The following is a 16,041-nucleotide window of genomic DNA, read 5'->3' as shown; positions in this document are numbered from 1 at the left end:
ATGTCAGGGCAACTAATTTCATAATGCAGGTGTATGTATATGTATTTACTCTTTGGGCCCATTATTCAGACTGTCTTTTATAATTTGCTTGATCACAAGGAGTAAAATTAGAAGCAGCCACTCTAGCTGATTTTTGAAACGGATAGCTTCAATATAGGAGAGGTATTTCAGTACCAAGGAGTATTTTGCTGCGCTATTTTTTTTTCTTCAAGATTTTGTTGAATGAGGGGAATTTTACTAATTTTTTGGTACTTCCTGTTTTCCTCATGCATCACCACTCAGTATTTAGTGGTGTTTTGTAGGACAAAGAAGAGATAATGCTCTTTTTTTGTTCACTGTACTGATCTTCAGTCTCTTGTAAAAAGAGTTCTAATTTTTTAATACTAAAGTCTGTCAAGTGACTTCAGAACAAAACAATGGAGAAGATTTTTATCATTAATTTTCTTTCTGTCGTGAGCGCATATTCACGCTTTTCCAATTTATTTTAGGCGTTAAAAGAGAACTGAATAGGGATAAGGATCGTGGTGAGTTGAACACAGCACAAATGAGCCTCTAAAGATAAATTGTCCTCCCAAACACTAGTCATCTAGTGTTGCGGTTATTTTGCCTTATTAAATGGCCTGGTAATTATTCCGGACGTAGGATTTCTGCAGCAGCTCTGCACACCTGTCAGTCTGCTCGTTCTAGCAAAGCGTCTCTGCAAAACCAGAAACTTGTCTTGAGGGTCTCTGGCTTGGGAAGAAAGCCAGGAAGAGGCGAAACAGGCAGCTAAGGAATTGAGTCGAATTTGGCTTTATCATCTTAAAGAGACTTTTGGGGCTGTAGGTTAGCTGTAGGGTCTCTGTGATGAATAGGCTGAGTGCAAAAGCTCAAGGAATGATAGGAATTTTCTTTGTTTGTCCTGGTAAACTCAGCTTGGGACGTCGAAGTTAATTGGGTTCTTCTTGGGGCTTTACTGTGCTCGATAAAAGTGAGGCTCGGGCCTGATTCTGCCTCTGCCAGCCTCTGATGTTGCGGGTGGGGGACAGGGAGATGGGTCACATGCACGGAAACTGGTCTTGCAGACAAAACCTGGCCGGTAGGTTTGGTGACGCAGAGCCGGGGCTACCGTCTGTTTGTCCGCTTGTACTTCTGTCAGCTCGCCTCTGCTGTGGTAATAGGGCTCAGAACTAATAAAGCTCTCCCCGTCAGCGCTCCCTTTGTCTGCTGAGTCAGAAAATGCCAGTTTTCCATCGCCACTTTCACGACTGCCTATCTAGGGAAAGAGTATTTACTCCTAGTGCAATTTCATGCATTCCTACCTCCTCCATTTTGTACAGTGAAGAGCAGTTTGGCAGCGCAAAGTTTTAATTTGGGACAACCCAGCGCAAATGTATGCAGTTAAAGAAATCCAGATGAGATTTTGAAATGGGTATTGTTCAGAATAATAAGGGGATGTGAGCGTGTGTCTGTGCTGGAGGTGAAATGTCCCTGCTCACTGCTGTTGGCAGAATTAATGAGACATCAGTGTATTGATTTTTTTATAACATGTAGGTTGCTGTTGCATGGAGGAGGACTGGACAACTTACCAAAAAAAAAAAAAAGACATTTTGTAGAGTACAAGGTAAGCTTACTGCTAAATTTGTTGCACTGCTAAATTTCCTTCTTTTGCAGTCTCTTTTTTTTTCAGGTTATTTGTGTGTGTGTGTGTGTGTGTGTAATATAAATAACATATAATAAATAAGTTTATATACATATTTAAACAATGAATACTAAATAGGAGGCCTGAAAATTTCCCATCTTGGTGCCGAAGTTATAAAAGTGAAATCTGTGCCCTTGCTAGTGTTGTTCTCTAAATATCTTCACGTGTCCATCAGACTCAGGCCAGGAAGCTTGCTTCGTGCCCAGGACTTTTCTAAGCAGGAGTCCAAGAGCTTCTGTGTCGTGCTCTGGTGCTCGCTGGTCCACCCTCCTCCTCCCTAGCAGATGAGGAGGGCACTTCCAGCTGCCTTGGTAATTTTATTACAAATGGCTCAGGATGCAATAAAGAACGTGGCTTGTAAGTGCTATTACGGCTTCATCCTACGCTCTGAATGTCATAGTGCTGGAGTGGGCAGCTGAACATTCTTGTTAGAGCACAGGACCAATCCCAACCATTTAAAAACAAAACCCAAACAAACGGACATCCAAGAAGAATGGTCGATTATTGACGTCTTCCTCTTTAATGAAGTTTAAGAAGGATGTTTTTTCAATTCTGTGGATTTCAGCTCCCATACATTCGAGTTACTTACGGAAGGAAAGCAGAAGCCACCAGATCTCAAGAGCTTGCAACATGCTGAAGGGGTAATCATGCCATCTAGCTTTCTGTACCTGTGTACCTGAATTGATCAGAGAATATGATTTGGAAGTATGAGAGACTGCCTCCACAAATGCCACAGAGCTAGCTACAAAGCAGTCTGATCTGACAACATGGGTAAGGATGTTCCTGATTTCATTCTTGGGGCAACTCTGCAGCCTTCCAAGTGTCCTCCGTCGCAGAGCGAGGGTCTTCAAGAGGATCAGGGCTCAGGAGATGTCTTCAGTAATCTCTTGCTGGATACCCAAAGAAAGGATGCATCCAGTAGCGCTTTCATGTTCTTGTTCTTAACCTGTAATACAGAGATGACAAATGCTTGCTTCTGCAATGCATAGTTCTAATCGGTGAAGAGATGATTTCCTTTTCCCCTCTTGATTCAACTTGAAATCAAACATTGTCCCTTTGAAAACACAGTTCCTCTGATCTTCTTTTCTTGGTGTTTGAATTTACATGTTTCCATTCAGCTCATAAAGAACAAATCCCACCTGCGTTGCTTTATTTTTACCTCACTTGGAGACTGTGTGTTACTTATAGTAATGCACGTCTTCATTCAGCAGTCAGTGGACCTTCTTCAGGTTTTTTCTTCGTTGCCTTGCTGTAACAAACCATTGGGCTTTCGTGGTGCCCAAGACAACCAAGGCAGACTGGTCTAATCAGGTGAGAACAAATGTTTTGGACTCCCCTGGTCAGTTTCTCAATATGATGCAAATAAAACCTTCCTGCATGCGTTTTTGTCTGTCCCGCCTTATCCTAGACTCAGGAAACATCCAGATTCAAATCTTTTAACACTCAAAGGAAAAGAAAAATAGTGCTTTAATATTACTCAATTTGCGTATTTTAGGCACTAGAGGGCACACTTGTACTTTTGTGAATAAATTAATAACTGTAAACAGAAATAATTAGATGTAAAGATGTAGAAATAGATACCCAATGAAAATAAACATTTGGATGCACATTTTGTAATAAAACAAATAGAAAATAACTGTTTTCACTTTAGCTAAAGATGTTTCATTAAGGATTTCATTGTTGCTGTGTGTTCTAAATTGCTTTGGTGTTCTGAAACTTGCTGAGTGATTTTATTTGAAACAACATTGATAGGAATGGTGGGCGAGCTTCATTCCCTTTTGTACTTACTCTGCCTCATAGAAACTGTGTATATGCGTATGTTCTGTGCTCACACGTGACTGTGTATACTAAATTTTCCTTTCAGTGAACTAACAAAATAATACTGTTAAATCAGTTGCCTGACATTGAGGTCCAAGATCACCATTATTGCATTGCATATTTGTAATTCTTTTCCAAGTGTGAAGTTTGAGTGCAGATCCGCCATGCAAGTGAGAAGCATTTTGCAGTGGTATAACAGAAGGCATGCACCAGCAGAGAAAAAAGCCAAACTTTGGCTTCTTAAGGTACAACATAAAGAAACATCTTGAAAATAATTAACACCATTATTATTTTTTCAAGTGACATTGAAGTTAATAAAGAGCAGCTCTACCAGTCTCTCCCAGTCCTAGAATTTCATGCCCACTTACTTGTCTTAGCTATGCTTTCCCTTTTTTATTCCCCTGCTAGCAGGTATGTTAATAAAATACAGTAATGGAATTGATTTGCTCAGTGCTGTCTTGTGGATAATAAACATAACTCTGATTTATGGCTTGTTATCTGAGATTTTAAAAATGGCAGGAGAACATCTGGGATGTGCCTGTTTTGTAGTAAAAGGGTCATGTTGCAACAGTGTTAGAAAAGCAGCAGTGTGATTAGATGATGGAGACATTAAGCGTGCTGATACCTGGCATAAGAATGCTAGTGGGGAGGAGTTACCAGCAATTTGTGATAAAATTCCTTTCCATAAACAAGAATGTGTAAAAAAAAAAATTTTTTTGAGATGTTGCTATTAACACCTCCTTCTTTCATGGGTTTCATGGTATCTAAAGACTCTTTTAAAGGTTCAGTTCTCAAATTATGTTCATTTAAATTCCTGACTTTAGAATTCCTGACTTAAGTAAAACACCAATTTTTTATTTTTTAAAAGCTTGCAAGTCCCCAAGGCTTCAGAATTAGGCACCAAACTAAAGAATTCATAATGATTGATTTGGCATCATCAAATTTGTTGACTTGGTCACATTTACCCAGGACCTCCTCTGGTCCCATGACATTCTCTCTGTAAAATTGTACCTTCTACTTGCCTCCTTATCAGTGTAGTCCAACATCAAGCATTTTATAGATTAGAGCAACAACAACGAAAGGACCTTTCCTCATCTTTTTTTTCCCCTGAGCACACTGTTTATTGTGCCTTTTCATTTTCAGATGCTCTATTGCTAAGAGTGGTAAACATCCCCCTGAAACAAAAGCGGTGACCTCAGTTATGCACAAACATACTTCTTGGTTTGGCAAAGACCTAGTGAGTTGCAATGTTCAAGAGAGCCAAAGCGAAGGACGTGTGTTGTTCACACATAAGATTGCAACGCAGCAGGACTTCTTCCTTCTATTATAAAGAACTCATTCAATGACCTCTGTTTTCTGCCTTTGTTTCTTTGTTGAATGATTCCTGCAGCTTGGACGAATGGGTGCTGAATTCGTGTGGCTTGTTCATAATGTAAGGCCTAAAATATGAGATAGGTAACAACTAAAAAGAATATACTCAAATGGAAGATATTTTCCCACCTCCTCCCATTCCTAAGCATGCTACCACCAATTGTCTGAAACAGCAGAGCAGGTACAACATAGACAGATCAAAATTACGATATTTGAAGGTGCAAATACGCCTTTAGACTGCTGCTTTGTGCTTGGCTGATAAGAGCTGTGGCACCTTTCAGAATGTGTTTGCTGAAGAGGTTGTCCCTCGCGAGACCTATTGCAAAGATACCTTTGTTAAGACTAATGGATGCTCCTTGTATTTCAACTCATCTTTTCTGGATCTCTTTGTGTCCACATCTACCTGCTCCCCTCTCCCCTTCCTTTTCTCCCTCCCTCTGTTCTTTGGGTAGACCTCTTTGTTTTAATGTTTTAACTCAGTTTCTTTTTCTGGTTTTCCAGAATGTTCCTAAGGAATGATGAAACCTGGGTGGGTTGTGGCTGAAAATACAAGAACAATTTCTTTACTCACCCATTTAATGCACTCGTAAGAAATTGTGCCCAGGGAAGCAAGCAATGTCATTATACTCAGGTATTCTGGTGTTATCAAATAATGAGTCTTCATTTGCACCAAACATTTCAGGCTCTAGGTAAAGTTTTTTTCAGTGCTCAGTGTGTTAGACTACATACTACAGTCCTGATCTGCTGTTTGTGATGAATGCTTTTTGGGAAACTCTCGGAGAATAAGAGAAGTAGCTAAACAGAATTAAAATTTGCCTGATTCTGCTTGCCACAGTTACTTGTTTATAACTCCTAGAAGCTTTTTACCAAATTGTAAGACATTGTGTCTTACAAATAGATTTCTATCTTAGGATAGAAAACACCTATAAGGTACTGCATACAGTACCAAGATGATAGAGATGTTTTAGACTGAAGAGTAGGATAGTAAAATGAAGGTTAGATGTGTCGGAATTAGACTGACACCTTCAGGTCTGATGTGTAAAGTTACCGGTAATGGCCCTTACCCAGCAGAGGACCTGGGGGACATTCACTGGAAGCTGGTGTGAGTCTGCTTATGTTTGCCTTCTATAGCCAGTGGCTCCGGGAAGGAAACTGCTGACAAAGATTCCTAAACGGCAGTAATGAGAACAGTTGCAGGCAGCAAGAAGAATTTCAATACGAGCCCTGCACCCTCTTCTGGTACTTGCAAGGAAATAAAATTCTCTAATCCGTTTTGCATGCCTAAATGTGTCCCGGTCTCCTACATCCTTCACAGGGGTCTCCCAGATCAGTGGAAAGCTGGGAGCTGCTGCTGCAAGGGTTGGTTGGCACCCCTGAGGCTGGATGGTGGCTGTCAAGGCTTCCTGCAGCATCGCCGTGCTCTTTTCCCCCAGCGGGTGGTGGTTTGGTTCCCGTGCAGACATCTCTCTCCAGGGTCTCAGTACTGTCATCGCTGCTGTGCAGGGACTTGGTCCGTGGTTAATGTGTTCCCACGTGGGTAGCTGGCAGCTGTTGCTGTTGTGTCCCAGAGGTGGCTGCATAGCAATAGCAGTGCATACAGTGGTTATGTGGTTCTGCTGTGCCCCGTTTATGGGCAAACACGTGCACTGCCAAACACCTCTTTCTTCTGCCAAACAGTCCTTTGTCTCTGGGAGCAGCTTCCATATGCTGGATTAGGAAAGACTGGGAAGGCAAAGAGGTTGGTCCTGTTAGTTCAGAGTGGTCTGAAAGCCCAGGAGCACACAGATACCACTATTGTCAGCCATCCTTTCACAGCCATGCATGGAAACTTGTGCAAGCTATATAGGCATTCGTGTGGAAATGACATCTGCTCCTATAGATAATGTTGGGAATGTGCCTTATACCAAGCTTCGTCTTTATTGGAAATTTTGTTGCATGACTCATTTATTTTGGGGTATAATCTCAATTAACCTATAAAGAGTGTGTTTTCCCTTTTGATTATGGTCATTGTTATCAGATTTATTATTATTGAATCAGCCCTTTCATTGCTCATCCTGTTCTCCCTACATGGAAAGCTATGAAGAAAAAAGAGGAGTTTCTTTGAAACTCAACACTGCAAAGATAATGGGTTTATCTCCCCTCCTCTTCATCTAGTGTAGAACAAATAGTAACAACCTGTCCTAATTCTGATAGATGCATGGGCATGTCAGTAGGTGTTTAGCCTTACTTTCTGTTTCTTTTCAGCCTCTGAGAATTAAAATCTGTTAAGAGATATTTGGCAAGACTTGGGATCTATTGGGAGGTGATGGTGATGAGCGCTTTCCACAGCTCTGACTCCTGGCTCATGTCACCTTCATTGACATTCATGTTTGATTTTTCAGATACGGTCTAAGCGGATGAGCCCCTGACAGGCTGGGGTAGGATTGTGTTTTCTGCTTTGTGTGATTGATCTATATGCAGGATCATAGCATACAACATGATTAGCTGGGGTAGTTCTCAGATCTGTAGCTTCTTTGAGCCTTTTGTAATTCAGAGGTTGGTTACTGCTTTGTTTGGCTTTCTGTATCAAAGACATGAGTTTCAGATATTCGTTAAGGTCCTTAGACCAAGGGTTGTAGCGCGTGAGTGCTTGGAAAAGGCCATGTGTCAGGCAACACTGTGTAATGTAGAAAGTTTTAGTATTGTACAAGGCAGTCCCAAAACAGATTTGTAGTAGAGGATGATGTTTGTTACGTTAGTGGGTCTTAGCGATCCGGTAATGAAACTGAGCCACCATTGTAAAGCTAGCCGCTCTAAGCTGTGGGGGTACACCACCATGTGGACGTACAGTTCCTGCTTGCTTGATGTCATTTCTCAAACTTGATGCCTTCAAACGGAGAAGGTATTTGAAGTGCTAGTGGGCACGTCCCTCAGTTGCATGCAAATCGAGCACGTAAGTGGTGACCCGATGACCGTTGCAAGCAGCAGTTGGGTTTGTGCATCACTTGTCGCCATGGTGCTTCTGTTCTCCATGGGGGTGTTGGCCGTCTGGATCCGTTGGGGCTCCTAAGCCCACGTCTCCGGGCTTGGACAGACATCTCTGGTCTGCGGCTCTTCAAGGGTGTTTGTGCTGTTAAGACTGTCACATCTTCATCAGCACCAATCTGTTTTCTAGACATAAGGTGGGTGCTCATTCCTTTTTTCGAGCTGGTGTTGGTTCTAGCAGCAGTCACCGTTAGTCCATCAGTCCTGAAGGGAAGGATGGTGGGTGAACTTGACTGGTCTCAGACTATGAGCTTGGGGGGCACAAGGAGTTAATTATTAGCACTGGGCAGACCCTTCAGTTACTGTGAATCAGTGTAGCAGTGTAGCCAGCTGAAGAAAGTGGCCTTCTTGAGTTTGTGACCTGTGACTTCAAAATAGGTAACAAGATTGAAGAACGTGGTTATTAGTTGTGGCATCTATTACTGTCTTGCTGTTCAGGAAGATGTATAATTCCCTATTTTCCTTCAGTTCAAGTGATAACCATAGCTTAAATACAGTCTTAGATTAAACCTCGGTGAATCCAGAGTTGTGCTACTCATTCATGTAGAAATTGAGGAGTGTGGTGCGCTTATGGAGCTCCGGACGGTCCTTGTTTGCTTTTGGCCCTGTAAAGCAGCTTTATTGGGTGAAGATGAGCTGGATAACCAGTATATGGTTGGCACCTGATTCTGTGTATCTGAGCCTTTTGGCAACCTGTTCCGTCTTCAGCAAATGGGTTGGGTAATGTCACTGATCTGCAAACCTGCGTCTCCAGCTCTGGCCAAAGGCAGGATAGCTTTGCATGACTATAGTGGTGGCCATGCTTTTGCATTCACTGGCCAGCTGCTGCTCAAACTCCCTTTTGTATCATCAGGGATGCACTGAGAGCTGGCTGTTAGATGTTGGGTGTGTGGCAGGCCTGTAGCAGAGCACACCGCGCGCCTGAGACCATGCACATTGTTCTCCCAGGTGGAGACCTGCGTGTAGTCACAGTGGTCTCTGGGACACGGACACATAGTGGGTGTCCAGGCATGGACACCAGCCTGGTGCTCTGGTGGGATGGACCTTGCAGGAGATGACTTCTGCTGAAACACAGCCTTGACAAAATTTTGATAACTGAGTGTTCGGATCTAGTGTCTTCTGCTTCTGCTGGGAATACTCTTGTTTCTGGGGTGAGGTAAAATAGATAGACTTCACAATAGACAGACTTCACTCTGCCCATTGATATTTCTCCATACAAAGCTCCTTTCATTTGGCTTTCATAAGCCAAAAAAGTGCTTGACCTGGCTTTTGCATTAGGCTAACGTGTGGTCAGCTGTGCAGCTCAACTATTCAAATTACAGCAACTTAGTGCTGTTTCTAAGCTCATAAATCCGTTAACCTAAATCAAAATAATGAACTCTCTGAATGATTTGTCTTGTGAGCCTTCAGCTTGTGGCTTCTTCCATCAGAAATCAGTCCAGTTTGTGGCGTACTAACAGGTACATATGTCTTGGATGTAAATTCCAACATTCGGTACAGCTTTATTCCCTTGGCATCCTTTGAGCTTTGTGATGTTGAAGAACCAGCCTAAGCTAACTGAAAATACACAACCATTAGACTAAAACCGACTTGGATGCTTCTAATTCTTATTTCAACCTACTAATGTGAGTTCCTGGGTAAATAAGGGCTTATTCTTTTACAAGCAATGTAATTTCCATAGCCTAAACAAGTAGGAAATTCTAGAAGTCTGTCTGCTGATATGAATTTCCATACTTGCCTATGAAAACTTACATGACTCAGGTAATCTTGAGAAAGCAAAATGTCAAATACTAAACACTTGCTGGGTGATGTAACTGGCTTTTACTTTGTTGTGGAGCTTTCATACAGTACATTTTGTCACTGAGCTCTAGCAGGCTGCAGCATAAATGGTCTGCTGAGAGGCATCTTGCCAGATATTAATGTCATGAATTATCTAAAGTGATTCATAATTGAGAAGTCTGTCTTTCTCTCTGAGGGTATATTAAAAAAACAACAACAACAACAACAAAAAACACCTTTTGCACACTCTTGTAAATGTGTGTACAATAAAGTAACAAGTTTCGTAGAACCTCAAAAACCTGAAAATTGTGCATGTCAAACTCTATCTCAGCTATTTCAGTTTAGACATTATTTCACTATATGTATAATACAGCAGTAAAATTCTAATTTCTGGCAAATTATGTATTATTTACTCTCTCTAGTGAGATCATTTAAAAACAATCTGAATTCCCTTATGTCTTTATAGCACAAAGCAACAAAAACTACATTAGAACTCTATCAAGGAGGAGTTGAAAAAAAATAAGTTTTTCTTCAGTAAATACCTGTTCAAGGAGCACATAAGATGCTCGTCCATGTTGTAGATTCTGCAAAACATGAGTTTAAAAATCTAAATATTTATCATGGGCCCTTTCATTAGTGTGCCATTCGGCTTTGCTATGGATTCTGTATGGTGAAGAAATGTTCTGAACCCCCCTGTAAGGTAGCTTTAGGGGGGGGGTCTCCAAGCATCATACAAGCTGTCAGTTTTTGCTTTCTGGATCTTCCTTTTCCATCAAGAAATCTTAATTTCTGTAGGCTAGCACAGGAATTGTAGGCTGTTACTGGAATCGTAAACCTTGCTTTTCCGTGCAACAATGAAGGCACAATCTCAAATCGTCTGAGGGTGATTGGGAAAACTCTTTGAATACAAGGGCAATCAGTAGTTCAGTAATGGTCTATCTGTAGTGCCGTCTCTTGTGCATGCTGATTAAAATTATTTTTGAGTCTAAGCTTAGTGTAACCTTATAAATTTTTATGGGACTTCCTTAGGAAAACAAGACAGGAAAAAAAAAAAAAAAGCTGTTTGTTTTGATCCCTTATCTCTTCTCCAGAGAGGTGATGTTGCAGGGTTGTATTTTTTTTGGTGTGGTGTTTATTGCAGATAAAAGATTGTCTATAACTTTGTGTGTAAATATATCATTCTAATATAATAAATGCTAGGGGAAAAAATACTTCAATGGATAGTCTTTTTAATTAAAAATAGGATGTTTTGTCAGGCATTGGACTGCTCACTAGCTTTTTTTGAAGCTGAACTTGGAGTAAATTCAAGTCTAGAGTTCTCTGTAAAACAGACATATCAACTTAGGACTTCAGGAGACATCCTGAAGGAGGGTTGATGGGCAAGTAATTTTCCTGTTTGCAATGGGAAAGTTCTCTGCAGGAAGGTAAGAAGGTGTAGGGTGGTTGTTCTTCTCATCTGCGGCTTAAAAGTACCTAGCCTCAGCGGTTCCCGATGCAGACAGGAAACAGAGATTGGCTTTGGAGGAAAACTAAAGGCAGGTTGACCACAGGTGATGAAAACAAAATTACAGGAAATGGGAAATATTCCCTGATATGCGACTGCTGCATCATTTACAATTACTTTGACGTGATCGATTCTTTAATTGATAATTAACTGTTCACTAAATTGTTATTAAGAGGGAAAATCTTCATGTCATTACTGTGTCTCTTGGAAGAGAAACCAGGAAATTCTCCTCCACTTGAAGAGATCTAGTCCTTAAATGGAGAGGAACGGGCTTCATCAGCAATTGTTCTCTTCACAGAAATAGTTCTGTATTGATAGTTTCATTTTGGTAAGCTCTACTTTACCTTAAATGCAGGCACAAATGGAGATTCTACTTGGCTGGTAGCAGAGTAGCTAGCTGTAAACCTTGAATTCGTGACCTAGCATATGTAACACAGTTAGAGGTAGATGTATCATGTCTGAGCACATATCTGTATTTCCATCTAGGAATCTCTTCATAAGAATGTATTTTATAAAGCCCATAAAAACTTCGGAGGCATTTACAAAAGCTCAATTTTACGTGTTAAACAATCAACTGAGTTCCCCAGTAGTGATCAAAAGAACTGGGAATAGCAGTCTTCCCACCTTTGTTTCTCTGTGGTCATAAAGATATGAAGATAAAAACCATAATGCCTACCTGTAATCTTAACCATCCAATCTTGTTTGAGGTGTGGTTTACTTGTGAAGTGGCTTTTTATGTTGGCTGGAGGTTTGCTGTTTTGTTTTTTCCACTGCAGAACTCCAGAAGCAGTTTTCACCGCCCAGCTGGAGCCAGACTGTTGGTGTGTTTTTCATTGCACCACTTCTTTGACTGTTGGTTGAGAACTGTGAGTTTTAAATAGGTAATAATGTAAACAAAATGAGAACCCAAAGTTTAAACTCTAACTAAGATGACTTCTTCTTTCAGTTTTTATTGGCCTCTGGTGCTTTTTTGTTGGTTCTCCAGAAACCCTTGCCAAAAGGAGATATGGTAAAACAATGCAGGCTGAGATCCTCTTTTCATGACAGCACTTTTTGAGTGCAGCTATTCCAGTTTAGAATTATACTCAATATTCTTGAGGTATATAAGGCTTTATTATTAAATATATATACATATATATATAGGAACAGCTGACAACAACAGAAGCTCAAAAGTATTCTGTTTTGCACACTCCTGATGTTCATAATGAACAAAAGGAGCAGAATCCCAGGCCATGGGACCTGGCAGCAGAGGGAACCTGTGTGTTTTATATGGTAGCATTCTCTTCCCAGACTTCAGTGTTAGTTAGCAGTGCTTACACTACATGTTTCCCTATAGGTTTTTTTTTTTTTTTTCTAGTTGCATTGTTACTGGAAGTTTGCCATTGCTACTGTGGCTTGTCTTGAGGCATCCGCTTTTTGAGGAAATATTTCAGTGTAAATGTTCTACTGAGTACCTTGCCTTCATGTTTAGGGATTCTCTTTGTGCTCTCAGTCTGGTTTGTGGCTTGTTTTGTTGTTGTTTTTCTTTAGTGGTAGGCCTGTGCAGTGGAAGTGTGAATTCAAGGTAATTTGGAAGTGCTGCTTTGGAAGTAGTGTGTTTTTTTCCTCTAAGCTGATTTTGCTCCTATACTGAGAGTATTTACAATGATGAGAACTCATTTGCTCTTCTTAAGCTTTAGCCAAATGTTTGACTTGTCATAATTCAACTGTGATATAAGGCAAACTGAGGTATTTAATGCCAATGTCAGAAAGAGTTACCAAAAACCAGCTTTCACAAATCAGGTTTTATTCTTTCAGACTGCAATGAGTCATTTAATCTGACACAATGAAAACAGAGAAGTAGAAAAGATGCTGAAGCATAGAAGTGTCTGATAGCTCATCTTCCACTTTTCACCATCCATAGAAAAATTTTTATTCTGGGAGCAAGTTGTTAAGCTGTTTGCAGTGTAACTTTGCTGAGGTGCTGTGGTGTTGCCCAAAGAGCAAGAGATCAGGACTGTTAATGGAGAAAACAATATTATTACGAATCTACTGAACTAAACAAATTCCCCTGCTGCATTAATGTAGTAACGTGAAGAGGGTAGGATTGAGCAGATAGCTTGGCACATCTACACTTAGGTCTGCTTCTTTCCCTTACCGTAATATCCCAGTATAAATCAGTGGAGTAGCTCAGGTTGTAGATAATGCACATAGTGTGGGCGGGAGGATGTGCTTTCTACTAGAACACAAGGAACCATAAGCTGAGGAACGAGTATTTTCTCGTCCACAGTAGCCTGCTATTACTGATAGCCAAAGTGTTCAGAGAAACCCATCAGTTTCCCCAGGCTTTTGAAAATGTTGAGTACTCATGAGAGCAATTTTTTTTGAGTGGTGAAAGCCTAAATGAATTGTGGCTTGTTGGTTGCTATATTAAGAGCTTTTTTTCTTCTCGTTGAGATTTTTTTAGATCTCTTTTTTATAAAATGGTTAAAAGTATCCATTCTTGCTAATTGTATTGCATTATGCACAGGCATCAAAAGATAAAGGACTACTCAGATTTTCAATGATGGAGATTTCTGAGTTATTGCTTAATGAGTGGGACGTGTTTGGCATTCATGTATCTATGAAATCCACCCATTCTGAGAGGGCTTCATTAAGAGCCCATCATTTAATATGCACGGATCCACAGCCAGGTTTGAGAGGATTTTGTATTGCTTAGTGTAGTGCCCCAGCACTTAAAGAGTTTTAAAATGAAAAGAAATCCTCTTTTCTGCTTCCTGAGGAAGTTTCACTGCAAACTTTGATTGCTCATAGAAAGAACTATCCCTGTTGATTTTAGGTGTTCGATTTTTAGAAGTTGGCTAACGTTAGTCTCTTGTAAAGAGATCCTTTGTGTCTCCACATAAGGCTTGTGAAAGTCACATGTGTCACAGAGATTGCCGCCAAATTAATACATCTCAGCAGTTCAAGAGTATTTAACAGACCTGCCACCTATTTTCTTCCAAACTCTGAACTATGATAAAACAGAGCAATTTAAACTGAGTTACAGTGGAAATATGAATTGGAAAGTCTTGCCCAAACTTGTTGAATGAATGTCCTTGGACATCTTCACTGTTTCCAGTAAGTGTTTGATAAGTAAGTCATGCTGGGTCATCTGCAATTGTTTACCACCTCATCAAGGACCTAGATTATCAGGAAAGACTTGTTTGTTTTAAGGCACTAGAGCATAGAGCAACAGACGTCAAAACTTGTCTGTCCACAGCAGATCTGTGAGGATGTTCAACATCTGGATTTTAGAAATAACTTGTTTATCAGGTGCCATGCTTTTATCTTACTCTTAAATTGCACATACAACTTGAATGGCAAGCTCACTCACTTGCTCTTGCTGCCTTGCTCACTCAGAGTTTTTAGGAGTTTCCTTAGAATCACAATAACTGCATGCTCTGCCCTCAACTGAAACATAAACTTCTTGTCAAAATACAAAGAAAACCTTGCACTGAATTGGACTCAGATTTCCAAATTGATGGAAATGCCTTGCTGTATTTTACATCTCATTAATCTGGGGGGAGGAGGGGAAGATGTGTGCAAACTTGGATTTATAGTACTGGACAGCTTTCTGAAAAAAACAGAGGAAGGGTTGTGCCAAACAAGCTGTGCTACCTGTTTTCCAGCTGCTGGTATTTCCAGCTCTTCTGCATTTAGAATTACTGACAAATGTGGTAACATGGTTGTAATCTCAGGTTATTACAGGTCAAATAAAACAGTGTCGTCATTTTCATGGATCATGAATGAGGTAGAAATCGGACCCTGGGGTGTCTAATTGTACTCTAAGGCACAAAGAAACATCTGGGAGACAGCAGGCTGGCCAGCCTCGCCTCAGTCCCTGGGAGGATTGTGGCACTTGTCTTTGTGGAAGTCATTTCCAGGCACGTGAAGGATAGGAAGGTGACTGGGAACAGCTAGCATGGATTTACTGTGGGCAAATTGTGCCTGATCAAAACGATGGCCTTCTGTCATGAAGTGATGGGGACGAGAGACTGCACATAAGTGAAAAGCAGGGGGGGTTGTTTACTTCAGTGGTAGCAAGTTTTTTGAGGCTTTCCTTAGCATCCCTGGACCCAAACTGGATTCAGACTGGATGGACAGATCACATGGTATTTAAAAAATGGCATGAGCCAGTGGTTCAGTGTTCGACTGGCAGAGAGTTAGTTACAGGTGGTATTTCTCAAGTACTGATACTGCTCCCCAGTGTTTTTTAATATTTTTGTTAATGACACAAAGGGATTGAATTGCATCCCTCAGCAAGTCGCATATTACACCAAATTGGTGAGAGTAGCAGATGCACTACAGGGCAGAGCTGCTGTTCAGAGGTACTTCAGAAATTTGGAGGAGTGGGACAGCAGGAACCCCAGGAAGTTTAGCAAACAGAATGTAGAAAAGAGCTTTTTAGAAAAGACACGAATGGGCAGCAAATGGAACAGGAGTCAGCAGTACAGCCTTGTAGCAGTCGAAGCAAACTGCGGGCTGGGCTGTACATGCAAGAATGGAGCCAGCAGGTTGAGAAGCAGTTTTCTTGCTCTGTGATTCTGAGGCTGTGGGCCCACATCCAAGAGTCAGCAATGAACTGGAGGGAGTGTAGTGAAGGACCACCAAGGTGGTTGGTTCTGAAGCGCGTGATGTACCAGGCTGTGAGAGCTGGTGGTATTGAGTGGAGAAAAGAAGGCTGAGGGAGGCTCCACTTGACTAGCTATCTAAAGGCCAATTGCAAAGGAGGTGGAGCCAGGCTCTTCTTAGAGATGTACAATGAAAGGTCAGGCAAGAGGCAGCAGTCATAAATTGCAGCAAGGGCAATTCTTGTTGGGCATAAGAAAAAATAACCTTCATC

The 16,041-nt window shown here is 41.0% G+C and overlaps 1 protein-coding gene across 14 annotated transcripts in view; it reads left to right on the top strand.

Moving 5' to 3' along the window:
* Nucleotides 1-16,041, top strand: part of BBX (BBX high mobility group box domain containing) — a 138,077-nt gene that overhangs the window by 48,474 nt on the left and 73,562 nt on the right. Inside the window, exon 1 of one of the 14 annotated variants that reach the window (XM_013185927.3) lies at nt 7,895-8,031. The exons of 12 other annotated variants lie outside the window; for them this stretch is intronic. The gene's annotated coding sequence lies outside the window, so the exon portion shown is untranslated. Of the gene's footprint in view, nt 1-7,894; nt 8,032-11,977; nt 11,999-16,041 lie in introns of those variants that run through there. One more of the 14 variants, XM_067002622.1, reaches the window with a different exon arrangement.

Source organism: Anser cygnoides, chromosome 1 (genome assembly GCF_040182565.1).
Source record: "Anser cygnoides isolate HZ-2024a breed goose chromosome 1, Taihu_goose_T2T_genome, whole genome shotgun sequence".
In the NCBI taxonomy this organism is placed as follows: domain Eukaryota; kingdom Metazoa; phylum Chordata; class Aves; order Anseriformes; family Anatidae; genus Anser; species Anser cygnoides.
The sequence above is the reverse complement of the archived record's forward strand: the minus strand, read 5'-3'. Positions and strand labels throughout refer to the sequence as shown.